The following is a 9,443-nucleotide window of genomic DNA, read 5'->3' on the forward strand; positions in this document are numbered from 1 at the left end:
TTGTAAGCTGGAGTCACTGCAGCCACAGTACAGAGTGTCAGTCACTGCAGAATCATTGCTCTGGAAATGGCAGCACTGACAGGGCAGCTCTGTGCTGCCAAGTATGAAAAGGTTCTGCCCACAGATGCTTCTTACTGAAGCAGCTACTTTCTCAGAGGCTCCTTGGGAAATCACCAGGCCTGCTAAATGTTTCCCTGTCTTTTTGCTGAACTCAAAGCCCTGAGGCGGAGCCCAGCTAACAGTTCTGGAAATCGCTGGGATCTATACATCTCATGCTGAAATCTAGCTAGCGTGTGCCTCTTCTGACGTGCTGAGTGCACCCTAGATAGTTCTATGGGTCTAAGTCCTGTCTGTGAGGCCAGGGCAGGCCTGGTGGGACAGTAGCCCTTCTGTTCAGGGTTAGGGTAGAGGCAGACAGGCTGAAATAGGAAAAGTGTCACCCAAAGCTTTTTGAGTCAGCCACGGTCACATTCAATGGGAACCGTGGGGAAATAAATAGGAGAGGGCATATAAAAATCAGCAGCCAACACTTTAAGAGTAGGTCAGAGTCAGGTGGACGAGGTGATGGAAGGTGGATCCGGGTAAGTCATTGAAAGGACAGGTTGACCAAGACACTTGGAGTGTGTTGTGGGGCAGGCACAGTAGCTTAGGGGAAATACGTGCACCTGGCCAGACTGTACTTTACTCCCATGTAGGTTATTGTCCATCTTGGGTGGAGGCAGCAGTGTGACGTGATGTTGCTAGAAGAGGCAGGACAGGGAGGTAGTGGAGTCATCGGGAGAAACTGCCCAAGTGGTCATGGGTGTGAATTCACCCATAAATACAGGGTCTTGTCCTCAGCCTTTCAGACAAGGATCTCAGTCTTGTCAGGGCCCCAGAATTTGTCCTGCCTTGGGAGATTAATACCAGATACATTCTTAAGAGACTGATGTATAAAATAAAAGCACTTTCTATTTCTTTAAAAGGAGGTTGTCTTTTTCCAGTGCCAGTCTCTAGTACTGAAGAACTGGCAACAATGAATTAATAATTAAGGGCCATTTGATGAGCATGAATTGGAGCAAAGAGCTGGAGAGTCTTGGGCCAGGACCAGGCTCAAAGAAAAGTAGCTCCTTCACAAGTGGGAGTTATCTCTGACGACTAGATAGCTGATATCCCCAGATTCAGCGCCTCCCATGGACAATGCTGGATATAATCAGCCAATATTTGTGCTTTTGACTTTGCCTTTTCTAAGCTTCTGTATCAGAGTTGCATATTTTAACTTGAGCTCCAAGTTTGTTGTGCAGAGATAATGGATTTTCCTATTATTTTGTCCATAACTGATCTGGTCTTCTCTTGAGCTCCCACTTTACTTGCTCAGTTGGTGGTGGGGGTGGTGATTAGCTAAATGTCTGATCTGGTTTAAAGCATGGTGATGCTGATAATTGAAATGATCCCTTTGGGTACACCAAAGGATAAACTGAGGCATATTAAACATTTTAAGAGGTTATTTGAGCAAAAATTGATTTAAATGGGCAGCACCAAACCGGAAACATGGGAGAGAATTTTATAGACAAAAGTCAGAAGCCAAGAAAAGAAATTATTGATTGGCTCTAGTTTAGACCCAGTTGGCTGTCTGTGATTGGTTGTCCTTAGGTTTCAATTTCATAACCTTGAGGCATTCACAGGCTTAGATTTGGGTTTGTTTACATAGGCTGCCACAGCATTAGAGCCACCTCAGTCTAATGGCCTCCTTGTTTAATTAATTTAACAGATACGTTCAGTTTCTCTTGGATAAAAATACTATAGCTCTCAGATAACCTCCTCCTCTCTCTGCTTCTTTTCCTAACATGATGAGTAGGTGTATGGAGAGGAGGGAGGGGTGTGGCTTCCAAGTCCTTGTCACAGCAGGAAGAGCCAGCGTCCTCAGGCTGGGGGTCCTCTGCCTCCTCTGCTCTTTTGTCCACCTGTTTGCTACATATTCTGCTAGCTTCTGAAGCTCAGCCTGCAGCAGTTAACATGTGGCCCTTAACAGCCTGGGTAACGCTTCCTGGGAACGTTGACCACCCTCTCTCTTGTAGACTTGGCCTCCCCCCAGCTTCCTGAGTCTGTGCTTTGTCCTCCACTCGCCCCCTGCCCTGGGGATCCACCGCAGCCCCTGCAGTGGGGTCTTCTCTTTGTTCAAACCCTTATCCTCTCTCAGCGATTCTCTTGCAATAGTCTCCAAATAGTCTGTCTACCTGTGGCCTCCTGCAATCTCTTTTTCTTTCTAAAACAACATATGATCATGTCACTCCCTTCCTTCAGAACCTCTAAGAGCTTCCTGTTTTCTCTAGGATAAAGCTCAAACTACTTAGTCTGGTACATGAGACTCTAAACAATTTGGCCTCAGTTCGCATTCCAACATCATCTTCCCTTCTCTGGCCTCACACACCCATCTGACACATGACGCCCTTTCACGCCTCTGAGTTTATGCATTCTTTCTGCCTGGATTCTTTTCTCTTCATTCTTTAAGGTCTAGCTCAAATGCTTCCCTGTGGCAGTTTTTTCTCTTTCTTCATCTTCGCACAGATCTCTAGTATGGCACTTACCTTATTAGATCTACAAGGAAGGTAAAATATTTTAAATTAAATGTAAAGGCTTGAGGGAAATTTCTGTCTTCAATAGAATGTATAATAATTTAAACTCCAATTAACTATAAATGGTCTTTTCTGCACACAAGAAGCAGACCCTAAACAGTAAAATAAGCCCACTTTGACCCTGACATATTGAAGTAATTTTTAAATATGAAAATCTCGTAATTGGCTTGTTGGGAATGCTTTTGGTTGCAAGTGACAGGATACCTGTTTGCAACAGCAAGTAAAAATAGGTTAACACAAAAGAATTTTCTTTTTCTTACATCATGGGAAGTCCAGAACTGAGCAATTTAGCCCTGGTACAGCTGCTAAGACATGCTGACAAGGACCAAGGCTCTTTCAGTCTTTCTGCTCCACCTTTCTCGGCTTATGGGTTTTTATCCTCGTGCTTGTTATCTCATGTCACCAACTGGCTGTTGCATCTTCAGGCCTCATGTTTGCTTTCTAGGCAGGAAGAGACAACAGGGACAAAAGCAGCAAAGGGGCTCTGCCAGTTGTTTCTACCCCTTTTCATCTGGAGAGTAAAACTTCCCTGGAAATCTTATCTGAGGGAGGTCTGCTTACATTGCATTGGCCAGAACTGAATTAGATGGCTGCCCCTAACAGCAAAAAAGGAAAATTGAGCATTTTGTTTTCCAGCCCCTGTAGAGGAAAAGGGTGAGGCTTTCGGGTTGCCAATCCCCAGTGAGTATCATAGGGCTATATTGGGTTAGATTATTCATGAGACAAGTTATAAAGAAGGACTGATGGGAGGTGAGGAGAGAGAATGGTGGAATGTTAGGGTATATGAATTGGAACCAAAGCACTCAGGTATTGTTTCCTGGTTTTAGCATTTTAGCAAAGAGATTACTCAAATCCCAGAGACCTCTAATGTCTCTTTATGCCACTCTTCTCTCTTTCAGTTTCTTCCTCCTGAGAACAGATTAAAAAAAAAAAAATTCTTTATTGAGATAATTTGCAATCCATAAAATTCACCCATACGATTCAATGGTTTGAGTATATTCAGAGTTGGGCCACTATCACCCAAATGTAAGTTCAGAACATTTTCATTATTCCAAAAAGCAACCCCCTACCCAATAGCAGTCACTCTCCTCGCCACCCCAACCCTCCAGGCCTAGGAAACCACTAATTTAGTTTCTGTTTGAGAAGAAATGGAAAGTCAGTAGAAAGCACTATAAAAATGAGCTTCAGGGTAGGTAATTAGATTTAAATATATCACCAAAGGCGATGCATCTGTTGTGGTTGGCTTTTTTGTGCAGGAACTGATTCGGAATCGCACTAAGGGAAAGCAGAATTTTTAAGCACTTCAGCCCTTTCCTCATTTTGTCCTAAAGAATCATTCTGTTTTCTAAATCTTTTCTGTCTTATATTTCAGACTTCCTTAAAGGTAAGTGAGATTTATAAAGACATAAAGTAGATAGAAAGTTACAAAACTCAAAATTCAAACTCAAAGTCTCGTTAGTGGGAAGGTTTTAATTAAAAAGAAGAAAAATTACCCATGGCCTGAAGAGCCAAACCAGGTGCTGATTGACAGTGATAACTGGAGCCAGGTGCCTTTTCTTCTCGACTTGTACGGGTACAGCCCCTGCCCCACTTTCAGTGTTGTTTGCAAGAGATAATATCATTTATCTACTGAAATGAAAATGAGCAAGTGGGCCTGAGACACAGAGTAATTGCTTTCATTATTGTTTGCAACATTCCCTCTAACTGTCATATCCTGCTCTACTTCAGACCTGTTGTACCTAGACGAGAGAAAACAGGAAACGGAGGCAGATTTTTAGCACAAACAGCTATCAGCAAGGATAGCTGGGCCAGGGCTTTCTGAGCAGAGGTTTGAGGAGCTATGGAGAGAAACGGAAAATTTGTGCCAGATAATACTGAAAAAAGAAAAATTGTGCCCAAACAGAAGTGAGGGAACATTTCAATGAGCCAGCTTTTGATATTGGGTTACATACTGCTTAAAGCAGAGATCTCACCCATGGAGACTGCAGATTTGAATGCTGTTTATTTGCTTTCAGTCGCAAACTATCACGTTTCTTTTCCTCAACTATTTTTTTCTTTTGGCTTTAATTACTATCACTATAGCAGAAAGACATTTTGTACTGGTTTGCCATTATAAATAATGTATGGTTAAGCTAGTTTTATGCTTATTTCTATCTTATTTTTGAGATTTAAATAAACAAGCTGCTAAGTGGATGCTTTAATAAGCAGTAATTTCATCTCTGAAGAAAAGTTCCCATTTGAAAAATTTTTTCCCAATTTAAAACGTTTGTAAATGAGGAAGTAATATATCTGGTTTCTAGAACTCTATGGGCTTCTTAAAAGCACAGTTTTTTATTCTCTGCTACTTTTCTTATTCTATTGCTATTAAGTTTTTGAGGCATGTGAAAAAAGGATAGAGAATAATAAATATTCAAGTTTCAACTCATGATTAAGAAATAAAACATTACAAATACAATTGGTCCTTCTGTGTATCTTTCCCCTAGCACGTTTCCCAACTTTCCCCTCAAAAGAACCAAACTCATGCCTGAATTTGATTTTTACCCTCAGACATGCCTTTATAATTATGATACATATCCATGTAATCTCTGTTAAAAACAAAACAACAGGCCCAAAGTGGAGTCGCTTATGCTAAGCCCCACATCACCAAACTGAGACTTTGTTTCAGTTTTGGCTCTTCCAGAAATGGAATCTTAAACCAGTCAATCAGGAATCACCTGATCAGCACTAGTTAGGCAATCTGCCTGATAGGCCCCTGCTATCCCCTAAAGGAAAGCAGCCTTACAATAACCAATCTGACTTTCTGCCTAGTGCAACTTCCTTGTTCCTGTTCCCTTCTGCCTATGCAAGTGATTCATTTCGTACAGCTCCTCTGGGCTCCTCTCTGTCTGCTAGATTGGATGCTGCCTGATTTACGAATTGTTCAATAAAGCCAACAAGATCTTTAAAATTTACTCAATTGATTTTTTTTTAACATCCCCAAACAAAATCAGGTTTGTCTGCACATTTTGAAATTCTCAGAATGAGGGAAGCACTACAATTCTGGCATCAGCTTTGACTTTTGGAGGGCCAGTTAGCTGAATTCCTACTTCAGTATCATTTCTGGCACCCAGTTCAGGGACCAAAGTGAGATCACATCATCTCATAGGCAACATTGTAGCTACTCAGTGCAGCCATTTCAGCTACTGGAGCAAGGCATGTTATTCCAATTTATTGTTAATTTCTGGGAATTCCTTTCAAATACAGTTTAGCATTGTAGATATAACTTGGAGTGAAAAATTTCTTTGTATGTTTTTGTATGTTGAAATTCTGTCAGTGGTTGAAGTACAAATATATATTTATTATTGCAAGAGGAACATCCTGCAATAATGAATGATTGTGAAAGGTCTTAATTTTATGTACAAAAAATTAAGAACTTTTGAATAGTTAGATAAATAGAGAAATAGATGGGGAGTTAATACAAATATAAAGAACGCATTTGTTAGACAATTTTAGGAAGAACAATAGATTTTTATTGAGTCAATAAATATAAATCCTTATAAAAATAATAATACAATTCAGAATAATAGAGATTAGATTATATCATAATTTTAATCATTGTATAATTGTTTGTGTACTAGTATCCAAAACATAAATAAAATAATCTTTAAAAACTCTATTTGATTTTTAGTTTTAAGATTCCAGGGGGCCAGCCAGGTCACTTAGTGGTTAAGTTTGCACTCTGCTTTGGTGGCCTGGGGTTCACCAGTTCGGATCCTGGGCACAGACCTACGCACTGCTCATCAAGCCAAGCTGTGGTGGCATCTCACATGGAAGAACTAGAAGGACTTACAACTAGGATATACAACTATGTACTGGGGCTTTGGGGATAAAAAAAAAAAAACAGGAAGATTGGCAACAGATATTAGCTCAGGTCCAATCTTCCTCACCAAAAAAAAAAAAAAAAAAAAAGAATTCCATTTAGATCATGAATTGTGCAAGAAGAGATGTTATTTGGGAATCTTTTTATTTTTATGAGGATAAATTCAAAGTAGAATGTCAATTTTTCCATCTCAAAATTTCACCAAGTGGGAAAACTCCAAAATCATGTATGATATTTATAATTAATTATTTGTGATTCAGACATTTAAAAAAGTAAAATATTGAAGCAAAGAAAAAAGTATCAGAGAAAAATTAGATAATATCAAGATATCTTGCTCTTTTACTGATTCAGAATCACACATAAGTAGATCAGTGACTGTAGGAGCAAAATAGCATCTGAAAGTGCTAAAGAAATTGTTTGTGTACTATGATGTGATTGCTACTAAAATTAACAATAAAATAGTGATCAATATTTTAAATATAATTTCAGATTTATTCTTGTACCCCAGAAGCCATTCTTTGATGTTGATATGTATCTTTGTCCTCAACTAAATATTGATTTTAACTTACTGGCCTTATGCCAAAATGTATATTTGGTGCACTCAATTAGAGCTAGATGTTTTAATTAGTCTTCTTCAACCTGATTTTTTGCTCAACTTTATATTTTTGAGATTAGTTCCTGTTGTTGCATGTAGTTTAAGTTATTCAGTTTCACTAGTGCTTTGTAGTTTAGTGAGAATTATATGTACGATTCATTTATCCCTTTTCCTGTTGATGGAAATTTAGTTTGTTTTCAGATTTTCACAATTGCAAACAATCTTGCTAAGTGCATTTGTATACATATCATCTTGTGAATGCTTCTTTAGTGTTTGTACCTGGAAGAGGTAATGACATACTAGGTCAAAGGGTGCTTTTTTTTTTTGATACGTTTTCCCTATAAGTGCTTATTCATTTTTATGAACTCAAAAGATCAGCTTTTGACTGATGACTCCCAAATCTGCAACTCCAGCCTTGTCCTGTTTCCCAGGCATCAGACTCCTGTCTCCCTCTGCCTAGCAAATATTCTAAGTAGAAATTTGGATGAGCCACTACCATGTACACTTATCTTATCCAGGACAGAGCTCATTGTTTCCTCCCAAACTTTCTCCTTACAAACACACACGTGACACGGTTATAAAAACCTTGGGCATACAAAACTCTTCTTTACGAAAAATGAGCATCATCTATTTTAAAATCTATTTCTAATTCAGATCTGTCTTCCTCTTTTAAAAATCTGTATATCCACATAGACACACATATACACAAATACATGGATTTTAAAACCTCATAAATATGAAACAAATAGGTTGATAGGCTGCCATTCCAGCATTGCTTTAGAGCAAGGGTCAGCAAACTTTTTCTGTAAAGGTCCAGATAACAAATACTTCAGATGTTCCTGGGCCATCTGGTATTCTTTACAACTACTTATCTCTGCCTTTGTAGTTTGAAAGCAGCCGTAGATAATGCATAAATAAACAGGTATGGCTGTGTTCTAGTAAAATTTTATTTGCAAAAATAAGCAGTAGGCCAGATTTGGCTCGTGGGTCATGGTTTGCTGACTTACTTCTAGAAAAACAACAGTTATCACTTAATAAGTGATTACTTGCTTCCTGGACCATTCTGCATAGAATTGTGCATATGAGAAGCAGGTAGGTTGCAGTTCTGCATATTAACAGTGCAATTGGGTGAGCCTGCCGTCGTAATTTCTGATTTGGGTATTGTATTTCAGATCACTCTTTGCTTTCTCTGCCTGTAATATCTTTGTATATATTGTGTGCCTCTCCCAGTGAGCACTCCCAATGGTCTCACATTCTACTTTAGTATCAGATGCTCCGGACAGTAACTACTCTCTATTCCTCCCCTAAAGTGAATTTTTTATAAACCATGTAGCCTATATTTTAAGTCTTTCTTTGCAAATATTCCACCGGAATTTAGCAAATTCTGCTCCAGAATCTTAAATTTATTTATTTAATTAGCTATGCGATAGTGGGTTCTACCACTTACTAGTTGTGCTATTTTGGCAGAGTATGTAATTTTTCTCAGTCTGAATCTCTATTTGTAGAATGAGACCAACAATGCTTACCATATAAGGTTTCTGTAGTGATGAAACGAGTTGATGTATATAAAGGATCTTGTGGCCAGGCACATAGTGTGTGCTTACTAATAATGATGATGACAGTAATAGCAAACACTCACACTGTACCTGCTGTGTGCTGCGTTGTTCCCATGCTCTATGCATGTTTTCACTTCAATAAACCTTATAATAATCCTATACATAGGTATTACGATTAACCCAATTTTATAGGTGAGAAACTGAGAGAAAAAGAGGTCATACATCTAGGAAGTGGCATAATCTGAACCTAAAACCATGCAGTCTGGCTCCACAGGCCGTGCTCTTACGCCCTTACTTTTATTATTCTTATGTTGCCCCAATAACAACAGAGTAAGAGCATGCTCTAATTTCTTGGCTATTGTTATGCTACACTGTATATCTTTGCCTACATATCAGGTTATTTCCTTAAGACCTTTGCATATTTTCATTTATAATATGAAGTCAAAGTTTGGAAGGAGACTTTTGGTATGGAAGGGCCTTCAAGAATTTAACACTATTTCAGCAAACCCATGAGAGGAGGGACTCCTCCACACCATTTGCTAACTACCTCTTATTTCACAGTGAAATAGTCTGGGAGTCCTTTCTGAAATGTCAGGAAGGAGATAAAGATAATGAAGCTGATCCTACGATCATGAACTTATCTATGAAATGGCATATATGACGTATAACGAGAAAAGCATGGTGCATGTGATCTACGTTTGTATTATCACGTTACTGCTACCTCCTTCCCTCTAAACTGAACAAATATGGGTCTAGGAGACAAATGTTCTCTGGCTTCCTTCTTTTGTTTATGGCTCAGGACCTATTTAAGAACAATT

Source organism: Equus asinus, chromosome 6 (assembly GCF_041296235.1).
Source record: "Equus asinus isolate D_3611 breed Donkey chromosome 6, EquAss-T2T_v2, whole genome shotgun sequence".
Classification (NCBI taxonomy): domain Eukaryota; kingdom Metazoa; phylum Chordata; class Mammalia; order Perissodactyla; family Equidae; genus Equus; species Equus asinus.